Here is a 20,091-nt window from a genome sequence, read left to right as displayed (position 1 = left end):
TTTAAAGAATTAAATTTATATCAAAGCCCAGAGTAGCCATTATAAATAATGCTTCTTTTGTACATTTTTGTACAGAGCAGGTTTTTCTAAATATCCAGGAGAATAAGAAGTATTGCTGTTTGGGATCAAATTTGTAACTAACTTGTCTATAGTTTTGCCCTGGCATGTCTCAACCAAATGATGCAGCCCCTTTCCATTAGTCCTGCACAATGCACATTGGATGTTTTAGTGAATTTTGTTTTTACATCTGCAAGTAGCCTTGCACTTTTCCACAAGCAACTGATGTTCACAGCCAGCTGCTGTCTTCCAGGATGCAGTTACTGAGGAGGTCTTCATACTCACAACTACTGGTGCATAGCCCATTTTCACAGTGACCAGGGCAGCTGGCACAAGGTACTCCTTGAGTGTAAGGGGTGTTCTTTTTACTCACATTATTACCAGCAGGACAGCAAACACAGTAATATTTTAGACTCTCTTGATTGGGACAGTAGGCAATTCCACAGCCAACAAGATAAGACGAATACCAAACAAGCTGTGTATAATGTCCAACAACTGCACTGTGACTTTTTGGGCCTACACCAAAGATAAAATTTTGTCTCTCATCATACCAGCTTTGGATTGCACTTGACCAGGAAGTAGGGTCACTTGACATATAGAGAGTCTCACCATATTTGGTACTGGTTTTTCAGTCCTCTGGATTACTATGCCCTAAAGTACACTTATTTGCCCACTTCTGTGCATTTGCTGTTTCTTCTCTACTGCATTCCATTTTTAGCATGGTGCTGGCAGGGGGACTGACAGATTTCCTTAGTTCATTGTGTTTATTTACAATCTCACTTTGCACTGGTGACTGTGTGGTTAACAAAGCAGTAAAAGCTGGATCCTTTCCTTCAGTGGGTAAAGATGGAAGCAGCATTGTAATGAGAAATACCACCACTGGGAGTAAAGCCATTTTTGGAAATCAGGAAAAATCAAAGTGTCCTTTCATGCAGGTGTTTTTAAGGTCAGAATGGCACTGTTCTCACAGGAGAAGCATGGTGGATGATTTCATAATCCCTGGCTCCATAGCACAGATCTTCCGACTCTATGAGTTTCTTTTTGAATTAAATGTGCTTCTTGTATGGAGCATATTGTTGAAGCTTGCTTCTTGACCCATTCTGCCAGTCTATTTCTTTTGATTGGTGAACTGAGACCATTAACATTGATGGTTATAACTGATACGTATTGACATCATTTTCATGACTTTTTCTTTTTGTTGGATTCTCCCCCTTTGCATTTAATTTCTTGTCATGCCTGACGGATTCATTTTGCTAGGCTTCCTAGGATTGTGATCCTCATTGTCTTTTCATAGGATATTGTCTAAAATTTTTTGGAGTGGTGGTTTGGTATTCATGAAGTTCCTAAGGTGCTCTTTGTCATCAAAGTATCTCATTTCTCCTTCAATTTTGAAAGATAGTTTTGCAGGGTACATCAATCTGGGTTGGAGGCTATTTTCTCTTAGGGCTTGAAATACATTACTCCAAGCTCTTCTTGCCTTAAGGTTTTCACTGAGAAGTCTGCTGTGATTCTGATGGGCTTTCCTTTGTATGTGATTTGTTTCTTTTCTCTAACTGCTTATAGAACTTTGTTCTTCTGTTGGGTTTCTGGAATCTTAACAATTATATGCCTATGTGTAGATTTTTTTTTTTTTGATCAAGCCTAGTTGGAGTCCTATATGCCTCACTTATCTGTATGTCAAGTTCTTTTCCCCTGCTTGGGAAGTTTTCTGTCATCACTTCTGTGAACAGTTGTTTTTATGTCATCTGCACTCTCTCCTGTTTCTTCATTGACACCAATCAATCTTATGTTATTCTTCTTTGCATCATCTAGCCGATGCTGGATTGATTTCTTGTGGTTCCTTACAATTTTAAAGAAATTTTTCTTTTCCTGGTCACTAATTGCAATCTGATCTTCTATATCTGAAATTCTGTCCTCATATTGGTTCATTCTGCTGCATTGACTTTCAGTGGAGTATTTAATCTCCTGGCTTTCTGTTTGTATCTGTTTCAAGGATTCCATTTGTTTCCTATGTTGGGATTCCATTATGTTCCTCAGCTCCACTATTTTTTTTTTATCTGTGTCCTCTCTAGATTTATTAATCATGTCTTGCACTATGGGCACAATCTCTGTTATCTTAGAAATTATTTCTGATTTCATTTTTTCCAGATCCTCTTTTGTTGCCAGTTCAGGCAGTCCAGCTGGTTGAGTTTCACAGTGTTCCATCTCGTTTCCCTTTGGGGTTGTTTTAGGTTATCTGCAAGTCTGTTTTTGAAACTTGTTTACGTGTCTTCTCATTTCAACGGGGGCGTGGGGAGTGTGCTGCTGGTGCCCACATGGCTCACCTCCTCTGTGCTCATGTGGGGGTGTGGCAACCCTGAAGTCTCTTCTTGTGGACTGGAAGCAGCTCACCTCCTCTGTGCTCACTGAATAAATTAATATTTCTAAAGAAACATATTAATTCTAAATAATCTCATATCACATTTTAAAGAATGGAGTAACATAATTAGGGTGGTCTATTATTTGATGATATAGATTTCTGTGTAGAAATTAAAATTCACAGTTTTATTTGACTGCTATTAGCAAAAACTATTATTGGGACAGTATCTTCAGGGAACAGGGAAAGGGGATGTTACCAGAAGCCCTGCAGTGGGTCCTGGTCTCCTGTGAGCCATAACAGCACAAGGATAATTAAAGAATTAAGACAGGAAATGAGACTTAGAGAAGAAGCTGGGTTCTGGGCTTGATCAATGCTCTTCTGGGCAGCAAAGATGAAGGCACCCCAAGCTTTCCAATATGTATTAGGTTCATTGCAAGTAACAGATGTCTCACAGGGTGGCAGTAATCCTATGTTAACAAGGGTCTTATAATTGGAGAAAGTATCAGATGTCTCAGAGGACCATGAGGATCTTATGCTGAGAATCTTATATTGATTAGGATGGTAAGATGAGCAAAGACATTCTTACAATAGTAGGTGGGATGAGTTAAGCTGATAAAGAATTTGTCCCTCCCCAGGTGAGACCTTTCTCTTACTATTAGGTTTTCAAGGAACCAGGATGTCTTCAGCTGCCATAATCTTCCCTTGAGTGTCATAGCATCATGGAACCATTGAGGTCTCAGCTGTGACTGGAGGCAAAAATGGAGTTATGTCTCATCATGTCATAGCCAGCCTGTAGGGAAGAAGACTAGCCTAATCATAATTTAACTGTGAAATTATTTTTCCCCAAAATTATGTGGACTTGCTTCCAACAAGTATCTTATTCATTAACTCTTATTATGAAGAAAAGAGGGAGAAAAAAAAGAAATGAAAGAGTTGACCTGCTTACTAAAGTCCTGATCATTCTTTAAGCCTCTGTTTTACCTGCCTTCTTTCAGTGAAGCTGTTGATATTGTGCTTGTCACAGTATATTGTATCCTTTTTGAGGTCAGGGATTGTGTCTGTCTGGTTTGCTGTTGTATATAGTACCTAAATGCAATCCTTGGTGCTTATTATGTATTCAGTATAAGCTTCACTGAACAATGCAAAAAATCACTATCTATAGGCACTACCTTACTTATAACAAATTGAAGAAATAATGAAATACATTATTATTATAAATATTTGTATGGCATAGAGCAGATCTAATTTTCTATTATGTGGTTTGGATTCCAAAAATTTATTTATTCATTCCCTTTGTGGAGTTTTAGATTCACATGCACACCTATTATATGAATATATTCATACCATTTCAGAGAGTCTAGGATGACAAAATACATATAATGGTTATCAATTTTCCCTAAAAAAACCAACATTTATAAGCAGCCATTCTTCATATTGCTCATTTTATAAGCAACATGGGAACATTGGATTTAAATAGGAGAATTGAGTGAATTCTAAAATCAGAACCTAACATATTTCAGATCATTATAATTCACTCAATGAGTCTTAAAGATACATCTGTCTGTCTGTATGTTTCTTGAGGCTTCCAATTCAAGGATGCCATGGCTTCAATGATACACAGTTTGAACTTGATTTGGATTTGTTTGAATGGCTTTGAAGGAGAAAGGTAGAGAAGATAAAGCAAGAAAGATCCAAATTAAACATATTTTAAGTCTTTTCATCTGGAACAGTTATCACTCCACATCTATTTCACCACAACTTTTTTTCCTCTTTATTCATTCCTTAACCTGTGGCATTAAGCTCTCTGTTATCACATGAGCCCCAAGACAGAATTTGAAGAATATGAGGTCTGCTCATGGGGTCCATTTGTGCCACCCTCTGCCCTCCACACTCTCTTCAGTCATGTTCTCTATCTTTCTCATTCTGTTATACACGCTCACCCTCATGCCAGCCTGCTGCTGTGCTGAGCTCTCACGTGGGCATTCCCCTAGCACTTGCTGTCTATGGATAGAACCCTTCTGCTGCATGCTTCTCACTGCTTTGTGGAGGCTCTGTTCTCCAAAACACTATTCTCAGCAAGCTGTCAAGTTAGAAAGAAAATAATGACTCATTAGCTGAAGTGTCAATATCTGATAAGGCTTAATGTGCCAGCCTGCACAGCAGCGTTAACATTTTCCCCTTAGAATGATTATTTGAAAACTAATATAAAAAAAGGATTTACTTAAGGTTCAAGATACAGGATAGTGAAGATTTGAGGGAAAAATAGAATTTCTTAACAAGGCTATCACCTAGCTACTTTATTCTTTAGCTTCATAATGAATTTTTATGACAAGCTAGCAAAAAAATGTACATTAAAATAAAAATGAGTGAACTTTTTATTTATTTATTTTTCTGGCACCAGGGATCAAACTCAGGACCTTGCACTTGCAAGGCAGGAATGGAAAGCATGGCGCCAGTGAGCTAAATCCCCAGCCCTTGAGTGAGCTTTGTAAAAGATTGACTTAGGTCTTTTTTTGTTCATTTGCTTGAGTGAGTGGATAATCATTACTTGTGCTATAGCTATGACATCTCTTGTTTCTTGAGACTTCTGAGTTTAATTGACCTGAATATAATAAGCACAGAAAGCCTTTATTTAATAGGATCTTTCCCCTCTTCTACTGTCATAATACAAAAAAATCATCTAAAACTGACTAAAAGGCTTATAATTAAAAGATACATGTCTAATTTCTAAAATTCTAAATTAGCATTAAAATATTCTTCTCTTCTTTTTTCCTCCATTCCCTGTTGGAAGGAGTTTTTAAAACTAAACTCAAAATATCCACCCCTATAGCTCATATAACCTGCACATAAATAGAAAATATATGTGAACATTCAACTTATAGATTGGCCAAGTAAAGGATAAACTTTTAATAATTCCAACACTAGTAGGAAATGTCTTAACATCATAAAATGGTGTCATTAGAAAAACAATCTATTTTATATCTCAATATCAGTAGTATTATTTTCACTAGTGTCATATTTTTCATAACTTCAAGGAAGTGGTTTGCTTAAGCTTATTATTGGATGAAAGTCAATATTTTTAACCATTAAAATACAGTTTACTGTGTAATATGCATCAAGGATGAAGCCTAGGAAAGAAATCACTCCTTAAAAGTGTCACTTGCTACTGCAGCAATAATCAATAGAGCATTAAACGTCACATTTTATTGCAACAAATGGAGAATAAACATGAAGACCACAGTGCACTCTTATAAATGGTATGACTTGTAAATGTCAATGAGGACTTATTTAACAGTAAAAGGCTATAACCATTTTCAAAAGGAATTTTAAAATTTATCCAAGACAGCTGAATGTTACACAAGGAAAGGGCAGCTATATATAGTATGCACACACATAGGTAATGTAAAATATGAATGGATAAAAAAGAATTGAGTTCAGTTCTAATTGGAGTGTTCATTATATTTGGTATTCTAGAAAGAGAATATATTGAAGCCTGTGAGTTTGGCATTATGAATATTTTATTGCAGACCTTGTTTTTTATTCATACAAAACATGCTTTTTTTCTAACATAAGCCATATATATATATCATATATATATGCCATATATATCACATATATGATATATATCATATATATATCATATATATATCACATATGTGATATATATATCACATATATATATCATATATATCACATATATGATATATATATCAAACAGCAGTCTTATATAAATGCAGTTGAATATCCATCATTCATAGGGCTAGCAATATTTTTCTGGGAAATTATCTTTTAAAGTTTATAATCTGTAGCATTTAGCTACACACATTTTCTATCCTTCCTCCCAACCAAGTCAGATTTGGTAGGGTTGTTCAACACATTTCTCTATAAACCTGACCATGAATAGGGAATGTTTTTGGAAATTTCCCAAGCCTTTTGTTTTTGTTCATGTGGCATAATTGTGGGCATTCTGACATGATAAGTGAATCAATGTACACTCAGTGGGGAAATGGACAGTGTGGTCACAAAAACCATATCTGAAAGATAAATGGTCTGGCCACTTTTGAAGTAAAATATTCTTTCAAGGGATTAGTTTTAGTTTTTTTCCATGAACTTACTTCAAGTTGAAACACTAGAGAAACACCCTGGAAAACTTGGTTATTGTGCGTGAATATGGCGTGGCAATTAAGAAAACGTAATAATACCAGTTTTACAACACAAGTTAGTTTACCATTTCTTAGAAGTTAAAAAAAAAAAAAAAGAAATAGAGGGCGGGGGATTTAGCTCAGTGGTTCCACCGCCTTGCAAGCTGAGGACCCGGGTTCAATCCCCAGTACCAAAAAAAAAGAAATAGAGCCTGGGATAGTGCTTTAGTCAGTTTTCTGGTGCTGGGACAAAATGTCTGACTCAATGAATTTAAAGGAGGAACAATTTATCTTGGCTTATGGCTTCAGAAGTTTTAATCTATTGCTCACTTGGCTCTCTGTTGCTTCTAGAACTATGGTAAGGTAGAAATAACATGGTAGAAAAAGATGCTCATCTTGTAGCACTGAGAAGCAGAGAGAGAAGGGGAGGGGCAGAGAGAGAGAAAAGGATTAGAGACAACACATTTCCATCCAAGGCACACCCCAGTGACTTACTTCCCTCCAAAGGGGCCCAACTCATAATGGCCCATTCAATTGTGAACTCATCACCAGATGAACCCACTGAAAAATTTAGCACTCACATGACCAAGGCATCCTCCTGTGTCCCACCTCTGAACTTTGCTGGATTGGAGATCAAATGCTCAGTACACGAATCTTTGGCAGATAGATAATTTATGCTCCAAAACCAAAGACTGCATTGTATCAGGTCTTTTTCGGGATCAGATGGAAATGAAGAGGGAAATAATATGCATTATCGTCAGCTCAGCTCCTGGGATGTGTAATATTCCAAAACCTTCTGAATATATCACAAGTGTAGCAATCCAATTTTCCATAGGAATGGAGACAAAAATTTCACATTGCTTTTTAATTGTTTACTGAGAACTGTCACTTCCAACACAAGAATAATCCAAAGCAGTGCGATTGTCTCCTCTTTCTCATTTCTAAAAGTGTAGCTCTGAAGGAATTTTTTTTCAAATTTCATAATTGAAAATGATAAAAGAATGCAAAGTTCATTTTTGCATGATACCTACAGATAAACAATGGAAAATTAACAAAATATATAAAGAAAGCCAAAAGAAAAATAAAACATTAGATAACAACGATAATAAAAATGGGTCAGGGGGCCGGGGATTTAGCTCAGTGGTTCTGCCATCTGCCTTGCAAGTGGGAGGACCTGAGTTCGATCCCTGGTACCAAAAAAAAAAAAGGCGTCATATATGATGTTCTCTATACAATGGTTTTTGTTGCTGTTACACACAAGTTTTGTAGCTTAAAATAACACAAATTTATTATCCTGTAGGTGTGGAGGTCAGAAGTGTGAAATAGGTCATGGAGCTATGGGGTTCTGGAGGCTCTAAGGAGAAATGGGTTTCACACTCTTTTTCAATTCCTTGAAGCTGCCTACATTCCTTGGCCCATAGCCTATCCACACTTTGACATTTGCTTCCATTGTTACATCTTCTCTGAATTTGATCCTCCTGCCTCTCTCTTATAAGAACCTTTGGGAATACATGGGACTCACCCAGATAACCCAGGATACTTTCCTTATTTCAAGATACTTAACTTTAAAAAGCCCCTTCTTCCTGTAAGGTAACATATCCACAGGTCTGGCCATGATGACATGGGCATCTTTGGAGAACATTATTTTCCTGCCACACATGCACATCAGAGAAATGTATTATTTCTAGTCCTACTGTGTATCTACTCATTGACCTTTATCGACTCTTGCTTTGAAACATTTCTATTAACAACAGAGAGGGATGGGTCAACTAAATTACTGGATACACAAGGAACAGGAATGACATTATTTTTCTAAGATCTTCAAACCAACACTATACATTGTTCCTCCATATATTTAACAGCTAACAAAATTTATTCCAATATAAAGGGATTCAATTCTAATTTTCTTCTCCATTCAAGTCCAACATGCTTGTTCCTTGTACAGGTGCAAATGAGCTGTGACATGGTGGGATTATTAGGCAACATTTCTGAGAAAAGCAATAGAGCTGGAGAATTAATTCATATGCAAGATAATAAACCTATGATTACTTAGCAAGCATATATTCCTATTTAAGGAATAATGGGATTGTAATGATTAACCTATCTCTAAGGAGAAAGATCCTACAGTGGAATTCCAGTGAAATCATGACAACATGGTATTTTTCATCACCCCACTGATTATCTTCCACTGGAAGGGACCAGCTTTAACTTGGACAGAGAAAGATATTTGGGGGGGGGAAGAAAATTATTTAGAATCCCCTTTTGCAATTTCATTTTCTATTTCTATATCACAGTAAAGAAATTCTAACTGTGGTCAACCTTCCGTGTCCATGTTTGCCATCCATAGTTTCAATTAACTGCAGATAGAAAATTTTCAGGAAAAAAAATACATTCGTACTGACATATACAGACTTTTTTCTTTTCATTGTTGCCTAAATAATGCTACAACTATTTACTTAGAATGACATTGTATTAGTCATTATAAGTAATTTAGAGTTGATTTAAAACATATAGAAGGATATGAATAGATTCTTTGCAAATATTAGGTCATTTTATATAGGGGACTTGAGCATGCTAGGATGGAACCAGTCTCCTGTAGATACCAAGAGGTGACAACTCTTGTACCTGCCTTCAGGTTAGTTAACCCCTTGGTATAATTGTTTACCTACTTGAGGCTTATTTTGTGAATGGAAGAGGTCAGTACCAAGACTTCTATGCCCCAAATTTCATGTTCTAGTGAAAATCACTTAAATAGAATGTAGCTTTATTATGTGAAAATAACTTTCCATTTTCTATTTTGTATTAAAATAACTAATTTTGAATTGCGTATCTTTAAACTGAGTTACAAAGATTTCTACATATTTAAGTTATATTTCAGTAATCATCACTAGGAAGTTTCTCGGGTTAATTAACTTAATTTCTCTCCTACTGAAGGCCAACCCTTCACCTGTGTCTTGGATCCCATCTCTGCTCCCATCCACAAGGACTTTGCCTCTTGAATCATCATGCCTGGATTATGCATCTTTAAACTCTCCCTCTCTTCTGGGTGATTTTCTTCAGGAGACAAATATACTGCACTATCTCAGTAATTTTGCAAAACTGAACTAATCTAAAGAACAAATCACAGTGATGCAAGTTTTCTCCACTGCTTTGTAGCCCAGGCCTGTCCAAAGTTGCCAGCACCATCACGTCACCATTCTCTTTCGTTCCACTCAATCTTTCTTTGTTGCTATTAGCACATACTATAGGCAATGTGAAAATATAGAGAATAATGCAATGACCATTCATGTAATTTCCAACTCACTTTTATCAAATGTCAGTGTTTTGAAAAATTCAATTCATAATTTTTAAAGGTAAAATAATTCAATGAAAATAAACCTCTTTATATCCCCCAAATCCCATTCTACTCCTCCCTTATGAAAGTGTGCATGCAGTTCTAAATTTGCTTTGCTTATTGACAGGTATTAATGCATAAGGTATAGAGATATTCCAGATTTTAACTCTCATATAACTGTTATCCTTTTGCAGCTTGCTTTTTCCACTTAATACATTTTTGGGATTTCTATGACAGCACATACAGTTCTAGTTTACTCACTTGCCATGGCTTTCTATGACCTTCCATTGTGTGAGCTTGCTACAGCATACTTAATCTTTCTTCCCCTCAACTGATATTCAGGTTTTTAATTTTTAAACCATGCTGTAAAATTATTCTTCTAAACTTCTTTAAGTATTACTCTGGTGAACAGAATTCCTAGGGTATAGGGCATGTGTGTATTCAAGTCTACTAATAAACCTCATTTGATATTGGGAAGTACTTTTCCAGAGTGAAAATACTGAGTGCGTTGTCTTCTTTGAGCCTGCAGAAGCTTGCTGCAATTCCTATTGTATTTTTAATTTTGGTACAAGATATGCTCTTCATCCTGGCTTTCTTAGGATGGAGTCTCTGGTGCCAGAGTGGGGTTCAATGAACCCCAGTTCATTGCCAACCAGAAACATGTCCTATGTTAGTTTCGTAATGTATAAGTTTTTAATAAACTCACATCCCAAACCCAACAACATGGTGGTTATAAATTCTCAGGTGAGAGTTTCTCCCTAGGGCCCAAGTAGAGACAAGTAGGATTTCTTTTTCAATGTTTCCTCCCAATCCATCTCTTCCCTGATGGGAAGCTGTTTGAGGACCATTGCCTTGTGTTTGGTAGATCCAACTTCTAACTCAGATTACCATCACTGTAGCCTTCTCTCTTTTTTCAGGAGTCGTCATGCAAACTCAGCCTTTTGTTAGAGACATGGGCAAGCCTGCTGTCAGGGAAGCAATGTTTCAGCTAAGGCTGACTGCTCTGATTTTTGGTTTGTTTTCTGTTTGCACCCTGAGGTTTCCCTTTGCTTTCAGGCATACGTTTACATTTCCACCTTATTTATGATACTTTGGCTAACATTTTATATACTTTGTAGCACAACGTAGACTCATATGTTGACAGGGTAAAATGCAATCATAATAGGTGACAAGTCCCTAATTCTTCTCTGTTGTCTGAGACTAAATGTGATCATGAAAGATGACAGGTATCTAATTCTTCTCTCCAGTTAGCTTTCTCTTTTCACTTCTACCTGGCTGCCTGATTTAGATAAAATGAGGCTTCCTCTAAGTGGAGAAGTTTAACATGTTAAGTGTAATGTATCTAAAAATGGCCCTTAGCCCTTATAAATTTTGGATTAGTCACAGTTCTCCAGAAACACAGAACCAATAGGCTGTCTATCTATCATCTATTTATCATCTATCAATCTACACAATCTATGCAGAGATTTATTATGAAAACTGCCACGTGATTGTGAAGGATGAGATCCCACAGTCTACAAGCTCAAGACCTGGGAAAGCCACTGATACAATCTAGCTCAGGTCTGAAGTCCAAGCGAGAATTTGGCTTTTCTTTGCTTTTTTGTTCAGTCTGATGATGATGATGACCAACCTCGTTGGTGAGGCCAAATCTTTACTCTGTCCACTGATTCAAATACCAGTCCCTTCCAGAAACACTTCCTCGGAACACTCAGAAGCAATGCTTCACCAACTCTCTGGGCATCTCTTAGACCAGTCAAGGTGACTCAAAATTAACCATCACGACTTGCTTCTTTTTGTCACTTCTAAATCAGTGTTACCACAGGCCACCTAGGTGTGTAAGTTAGGAACAGAGGTGTGTTTCTTTGACTGTGCACCTCTGCTTGTCTCTGATTTATACTATTCCCAGTCTGGCTGGATTCTAACTCCACAGAATCCATGCTGGCTCGCCCTTCCACTGTTCTGTTTTCCATTACAGGTGGCTGACTTTTATAGTCTGAATCTTTCAGGCTGCACAGCGAGCTGGCTTCCAGCTGGATTTTGTCAATTGGCAGCACTGTTTGGTCTTCAGCAGTGCAAATGACGGGCCTCTTGAGGTTAGTGGCATTCTCTGCAATATTTTCATCTCCCTGGCTTCAGCTTCTGCTGGACTGGCCCACAATGGTCTGACTCCAACCAGATGCCCCAGCCTTGGGTTCTGTCTCTTCCTCCTCCTCCCACTGACCGTCCACATTAACATCCAGAGATATTGCTCATCCATGGTGGACCTCACCACCCACACCTGTTTAGGTTTTTATTAGTTCTGGTACAGGGACAGTCAACTCCTCACACTAATTTCTCTCATTTTTAAGATACGTAGAGTGGATTCTGCCCATTTGGTCAGACACACTGATTGGGTGATCACCAGAGAGCCTTCTAATTTGTATCTCTGCTTCCATTCTTAGCACCTCGAGCTGCTCTTTACTGTAAATCAGACCATGTCCTTGGCTTGTGTAGAGCCCACACTGGCTTTTTGCTGCACTTAGAATGAAGTATGAACTATTTGACAAGAATTGTAGGCCCATCTACAGCTTTTCAATCTCAGCTTGTTCCACACATGGCTGCTCAATATCCCATAGCCTTGCTTGTCCTTTTTCTTCTACTGGAGAAAATAAGGCCTTTTATACTTCTGAGAACAGGCATATGCTGTCCCCGCTGCTTGAAAGGAAGTTCCTCTCCAAAGTGCTTCTCCTTCAGGTCTCCTTTTACACTACTTCCTCACAAATCTCTGACTGCTAAAAGTAAAATGCAAGTGCTTTCAGGACATTTCTTTCCTCTTTAGGTGTTACCACAATTTGAAATTATTTAGACATGGATGAATTCATTGGCCAAGTATTTCTAGCTTTATGAATCTGGATTCACAATGTTTCTGTATCCCACAATTTCTTCATTGTCTCTCATGGTATGAGAAGATGTTCCACAAATACAGTATCTGAGAAGATATTCCACAGCTATCTTGGGATAAATGTTAAAGGCATGAATAGACGGATTCTTAAAGTATAGTTTTTCACCTACGTTAAATAATTAGTCTAGCTTTGAAAGGAAACACTCTAGAGAATAGCTGATTCTCTAGAATCCCACTAGGTGGCATATTCCTCCCTGATCCAAGGCAGGATTTGGTTTGTCTTCAGGTTGCTTTGCTATGTTCTGCTGTTTTCCTGGGGCGCTTCTCATGAATTACTGCCTGAGATATTTTTAGAGAATAAAATAAGAGAAAATATGGATCTAACTCTCTGTGAATGGAAAAGGATTTTCTTGGTCAAAAGGAGGAATTTTATAATAAATCACCAGAAAAGTACATATTCCTTATCTGTTTTCACACTTCTTGGCAGTCTCTCCTAAAAATAAGAGGTGCAATAAAAAATACAGTGAATGTTTAAATTTTTTAAAGTATTACAGTAAAAGACACATTGCCATTAACTAACATTTAAAATACGTCTCCCATTGTTCTTGCCACTATCTGAAGCAGTTCTAGGAGTCCTCTTTCATGAGTGTCTTTAGTTACCTTGTTGTGGCTGCTTTGATGTCCTGAACTGATTTAAAAGGCTTACCTTTCATGGTCATTTTGACTTTGAGGAAGAACCAGCATTCACACAGTACCAGATCTGGCGAATACAGTAGATAAGGACACACTGCAATGTTTTAAAAAGCCTGTCTCTGTTGGATGACACCCGGCAGCAACATTTACTGTATATTTGATTGTACCTCATACAGACATTCACAAGAGGACTTCCAGAGCTGCTTCAAAAAATGGCAAGAATGATGGGTTAAGTGTGTTCCATGCAGGGGAAGTGTTTTGAGGGGGATTGATGGTGATGTGTCTTTTATTGTAACAAATTTTTAAAAATTAAGCATATAACATATTTTTCAATTAACCATCATAGGTGTCAATTGCATCGGAGGGTCCTCCACGTGGCCAGCCCTGATGGAGAGCAATGGGCATGGCAGGCCACGTGGGAGGAATGTAGCTGCTTGCGCATCTGGCTTCTCTGAAGGAGCAAACTGTGAGTTGTAAATCAATCAGGAGTTGTGGTTTAGCGAAGAAATTCCATTTAAACATTAGACACATGCAGCGCCAACTTTAGGACTCACATATAGCTTTCTTTCTCGCTGATATCCTTTCTTAAACAGAGATGACCAGATAGACCACAGTCTAATTATTTACCTTTCTTTGAGTTTGAACAATGTCATATTGCCTATCACTGTGAACGATGTGCCTTAAATACATGTTCCTATCACTTTCCTTTTAGTTTTCTCTTTTTATTTTCTGGATCAATTTCTTTTTCACACTGCTTCTATTGTTATGAAGGGTCATTAAATACATGCTCTATTTCAGATTTGTTTGTTGGGACTAGGTACACATTTTGTATGCCCAATTAAGTATGAATAAAATATTCCAGTTTCTATTTGCCTTTCAATTTATTATCTGCCATAACTCAATTCCTGTGGAAAGCAACTACTATTTATGTATTATGAAAAAAATGCAAAGTTCAAAGGTGGTTTGTCTAGCATTCCATCAGCAGAACTCTTCTAACTGATAATTTCTCCCACACAGGGTACAAAAAATTATTATTTATTATGATGTTATTGAAAAATAATGACTTTAAGCCATCACACAAATGAACTAATTAATATAATCCCGTAATTTTATGCACCAGTGAACTGAGACATGAACTGCCCCAAGTCTACAGGTGGACACAGCTTGGGACTGAAGGTTCATTCTTAGCCTGAAATTCTCTTCTGTCCGCAGATGTCTACTCTAAACCTACAGTTCCCTCAATCAGTGCCAAAGATGATTTCTGTGGTTTCTGAATGTTAAAAGCATTTTAATGCCCAAGCCTTTTATCTTGATACTTAGTTACAGTGATTGCTGACTTAAGACACCCTGATGACAAATTCCTTTCAACCTTTCTGTATAATCACAGTCAGCTATGGTGAACATTATTTTTCTTTTCTTGAAACGTTCATGTTATATAATTTCCCAGAAACAGCATATGTAGGGAAGTGTGTGCAAGTCAGGAAGGGTGACAATCACACAAACACTCACTTTCTCTGTGTATGGTGAGAACCAGCATGTGAAGCTGATTGAGCTACCTTTGTGTTTCTCCTGCCCTTCTGTGTTTCTCCACTTCCTCTCAGTACTGAGGATTGAACTCAGGGCCTTCTCATCATCTCACTGAGCTACACCTCCAGGCTCCACCCCTTTTTGAGACAGGGTCTCTCTAAGTCACGAACTTTCAGAGGCTGGACTCAAAATTGTGATCCCCGTCTCAGACTCCCAGAGTGCTGGTACTGCAGCCATATGCCACCATATGCTCAGATTGTTGTTTGTTATCCTCAAGTCTTCAAAAATTCCTGATCTGTTTAGTGTGCAGAGTAACTTTATCTAGTAAATAGGCTAATAATGGGGAAAATTTCCTCAATTACCTTGTATTCATACATTGTTATTCCTTAAAACTGTCATTCATTCATTTATTCATTCAGCCTTTAGTGAATACTGATGTTATATCAGGTATTATTCAGGGAATATAGAGTGATGTAAGGGAACATTAAGCAACATAATTTTATGCATTATAGGACAGAGTATAGAAGGTAGATTGATTGACAGACATGTGTGTAATGTATTATTCCCATATTCTTATGGCTTGTATGTAGATGTCTCCCAAAGCCTCATGCAGTCATAGGTGGAGTTTTGTGGAGGTAGCTGGATCTGGGGTGTGTAATGATGAGATTAAGGGCATGACACTGGGATTAAGAGTGTGATTACTAAATTAATACTGATTGGTTTATCATGGTTCTGGGTGTGGATAATGGGAAGGCCCATTCTGGGTATGGGTGGAACCACCCAAAAGGTTAGGTAGCCTGGAAGAAATAAAAGGGAGAGGCAGGCTGCCACTGCTTGCTGCTTTGCTGTCTCCTGCCTGTTCTCCATGGACTGTCTCTCCTTTGTGATGCCCCTCTGTCATGGCATCCTATCTTGGAGCCAGCTGATTATGAATTGAAACTGCTACAAATTGTAAGCTGAAATAAACTTTTCCCCTTTTTACTTGTGGGTGTGGGGTATTTTGCTCAGCAATGAGAAAAATAACCCAGACAGTATTTCACCTATTGTCAAAGTATAGATATTCAAAAGGACATTACACATTTTTTCTTTAAGTGTTAATTATATCCATCAATTATTGAACATTTCTTTTATCCCATCTTTTAAAATTCATAATAGCCTTAGGAGGTAATGTATTATTTGTCATAGGAGAATTGCTGTAATAAAAACCCCAAAAAGCAATAGCCTAACAAAGAGAGATTGATTTCTTGTCATTTCAGTCTTTTTCTTTTCTTTTGCTATGCAGTGGTCTAGGCTGTGTCCTTCCCATAACCACCTTGAGCCTTCACTTCTCCCACTCAGCCCTTTGTGTGCAGCTGCCCAACCAGTGAAGAAAGCACACTGAAGCGCCACTGGGGCTGGGACCTTGCAGGGGCCACGTCTGCATGTGGCACACACTTGTTCTTCTCACATGCCTGTGGCCAGAGGCATGAACAATGTCGATCTGATTCAAGGTTAACTGGGGACTATGGTCCACCTGTGCCCAAACAGAAATATAATCATTTGGAAAATTTATAATGTTGTCTGTGTTGTCATAATTATGACCTAGTGTTATTATTATTATAGTTATTCCCATTTGTATTTGAGAAAGGCAAAGGTTAGAAAGCTAAAATGATGTGCTCATGGTAGGTAGGTTGCTGAGCTGAGATGCACAATACTGTTTCCTCACTATATTTTGTTAATTGCAGCAGTGGTCTGTGCTGTTATAACACAACCCTACCTACCCACAAGGAAAGCATGAATAGATTTCTTTTAGGAATTGAATGATTGCTCAAGTTCATCTCTAAAAATAAAGCAACCTAACTACTTATTGCATTTTTGAAAATTCTGAACCATTTACTTCCAAGTAAATGATTTTGATTATACATAAGTCAGATGGAAACTAATTATTTGTTTTAACCACATTGGTTATAATTAATTGTTGGGCAATTTGAGCTTTTCCTGAATTTGCTTTGGAGAATTTAGAGCCATAGTTAAGTATAACTTCCCCTAGTGATGACTAAATTAAAAGACATTACAGCTGTGTTGTCTCTATGGCTAACTGGATCATCTACAAGAGGGGGTCCAAAGTTTGAATTAATAATTTACTGCTTTTTCATAAACAATATTGTGTTTTGCAATAACTTGTGAGTAACTATCATGGAAGATAAAAACATTCATTTCTTTGTTTTCATGATAGCTTCGCACAATTTCTATTTTGGTGCAAATCTTGAGTTCTTACACGTAGTGTACGATAATTTTGAAATAACTAACTTTATCTGTAAATGTTATATGGAACCATCTTCCTTTATCCTGGAACCTGATAGAATGTTCTAACCCTGAGTGGTTCCAGAACTTTTATCATTAAAGAAGAAACACCAGGGGGCCGGGGATTTAGCTCAGTGGTTTCACCACCTGCTGTGCAAGCACAAGGACCCGAGTTTGCCTGGTACTAAAAAAAAAAAAGAAGAGACACCAGAAACTGAAATTGAATTTTATGGCAGAAGTCAAGTGAACACTACATATCTGGTCTCTGTTTTAACAAAATTGTTCAAGATTTCAAGATATTTGATAAATTCAAATTTGTGATATAGGAAGCACTGAGCTACATCCTCAGCCTTTATTTGATTATTTTATTTTATTTCAATGTCTTGTTAAACTGCCTTGAATTGGTCATTCTCCTGCTTCACCCTCCCAAGTAGCTGGGATTATAGGTGTGTGTGTGTGTTTGTGTGTGTGTGTGTGTGTGTGTGTCCAGCTATTCCATGACTTTTGAAATAATTGCTCTGTAACATTATTCTGTTATTTGATTTATCGAGCTGATCTGAAGCTTTGTGTGTGCATTTTGTGCACATGTGCACTTGTGTGTTTAAGAAGAGAGTGGTAAAGAGAATAAATTTGTTCCTCACTTAATGCAGAGTTCTTGAAAAACTGTCAAATGTCTTATAGGTGCCTTGATTATCAAATGTGAGATAACTACTGTATACTGACCCATCTCAAAGAACTCTGGAGAGAACACAATCATCAAAGTGGAGTTCAGTCACTTTGGAAATTGACATAAATGCTACTAAGCACTGCTTTAAAGAATTTTGATTATGCACCGGCCACTTCTTAACCAAATTAGTATAATGATGTCATGGGTTAAACTGTGACCTTCAGAAAGGTATGTTACAGTCCTATCCCCTATACCTGTAAGAGTGATGTTACTTAGAAATAGACTCTTAGCAGATGTAATGAGTTAGGATGAGGTCACTGGGCAGGGCTGAATTCTGTACACCTGGTGTCCTCATGAGGGGGAGAGAGTGTGAGGATAAACAGACAGAGAGAGTGCACTGTCCAGAGAGGCAGAGGCTGGGGTGGTGGGGCCAGAAGCTGGGGGCCCCTGAGCATCGACAACCTCCCATCAGAGCTGGGAGGAGGCAAGGCAGGATGCCAGGCAGCATCTCTCAGGAAGTGCATATCCACCAACCACTTGATTTTCTACTTCTAGTTTTTGGAACTGGGGATGAAAGAGTCAATTTGTATGTTTTTATGTTTATTAATTTGCTTACAAATTATATGCTTGCAATGCATGATAAACATATGCATCATAGGGGATTGTTACATATACATATTGGTCCTTTTTACTTCCCTTTCCCTGGCCTCTCTCTTGTATACTTCCCACCCGGAGGTTCCCTTCCCATCCCCCCAAATCTACCTCCCTTTTGCTTATCATCTATCTTATTTGTGTTCTTTAAATTATTTAGACTTTGGTTTTTCATGTAAGACAAATGTTGCAATATTTAACCTTCTGTGTAAGATTTATTTCACTTAAAAAAAAGATTTATTTCACTTAGCACTATGGTCGCAGGGTGTATCCATTTTCTTAGAAATGACTCAAATTTACCATTCTTTGTGGCTGAGTAGTACTCCACTGTGTATATATACCACATTTTCCTTATCTATTTGTGTTGATAGAAACAGGAAAAGACTTTCTGGACAGTATCCCAGTTGCACAAGAAATTTGTGTCGTTTTAACCAAATCAGTCTATGACACTTTTTTACAGCAGTCCTAGGAAATACATATGAAAGACCTGTAAGTCAAGCATGGAAAAGGGAAAAAACTATTTTTACTCATTGCTTCTTATTTCTCTTAGGGCTGAGAGGAGAGTACTTCCCAGGAAACCAAGTACTACAGCTGCCAAATAATTCCTGCTCTGGCCAGGGTGGCTTCAGGCCCTTGCAAGGTTCATCAGGTAACTCTGAGGAGACGGCACCATCAACTATGATTTATGAGCCATGAAAATCCGGTGGACTAAGATCCCCAGGGCCTCTACCCTCCCTCTCAGTGTTACTGTGATAATGGGTTGGAGGTGGTATTGGTAATAAAGCGGGCTGAGTGAGAAAGCCTTTGTAGGGTCCAAAACACTAAGCAGTGCATCCACTGCCCTTCTTGCACAAACTCTGTCTCACCTTCTTGTGAGGAGGCTGTGGTTTCTATACCGCGCAGGGCGCGGGTTTTAGGGGAGATGGAGTTAGGAAGCCCTGAGACTAGGAGCTGCGTGGTCCTGTTAGAGCCTCTACCAACAAGGAATTGCAGTAACGCTAAGTGGGCACTAGGTGGCCCCACCGCAGAGACCCTGACTCCGGAGCTCCCCGAACAGGGTGGCAAGGTTTAAGAGAACTCCTTTTCCTGTGCACCTGCGGGCTGCACCTCGATCCGCAATGGAAAGTAATGCCCGTGGTGGTCCGAGGCGCTGTTGAGCCCTAGACAGGGCTCACAATTCCTAGACAGAAGTACCCTGCAGAAGAGGGTGGAGGCACAGGCGCCTGGAAGGTGCCTTTGGAAAAGACAAGGGCTGGCGTTACCTCCCGACCTTCCTCCACATCCTGCGTCCTGCTGAACCCTTCCCCAGGGCCCCTTTAGGACGAGTCGCTCTTCTTAGGGGCTTCTCGGTGTTCATCTTGGTTGGACTTGGCCAGTACTCTCCGTGCCGCAGAAAGTGGTTGCACCCTTGTGCTGGCCATTTTGGGGTTGGGAAGATACTTCCGGTACGGTAGAGCTGACCCAGATGATTAAAGCCTGGTGCTCGTTTTCATGGAA

The 20,091-nt window shown here is 38.4% G+C and overlaps 1 pseudogene; it reads right to left on the bottom strand.

The window, feature by feature from the left end:
• Positions 1-225: 225 nt before the first annotated feature.
• LOC101697429 (cysteine-rich secretory protein 2 pseudogene) lies at positions 226-955 on the bottom strand (annotated as a pseudogene).
• Positions 956-20,091: the final 19,136 nt, after the last annotated feature.

This window comes from Heterocephalus glaber, unplaced genomic scaffold, assembly GCF_053883595.1.
Source record: "Heterocephalus glaber isolate CG9 unplaced genomic scaffold, H.glaber_assembly_v1.0 deba00000122, whole genome shotgun sequence".
NCBI classification, from domain to species: domain Eukaryota; kingdom Metazoa; phylum Chordata; class Mammalia; order Rodentia; family Bathyergidae; genus Heterocephalus; species Heterocephalus glaber.
This window is presented reverse-complemented; position numbering and strand designations above follow the sequence as displayed.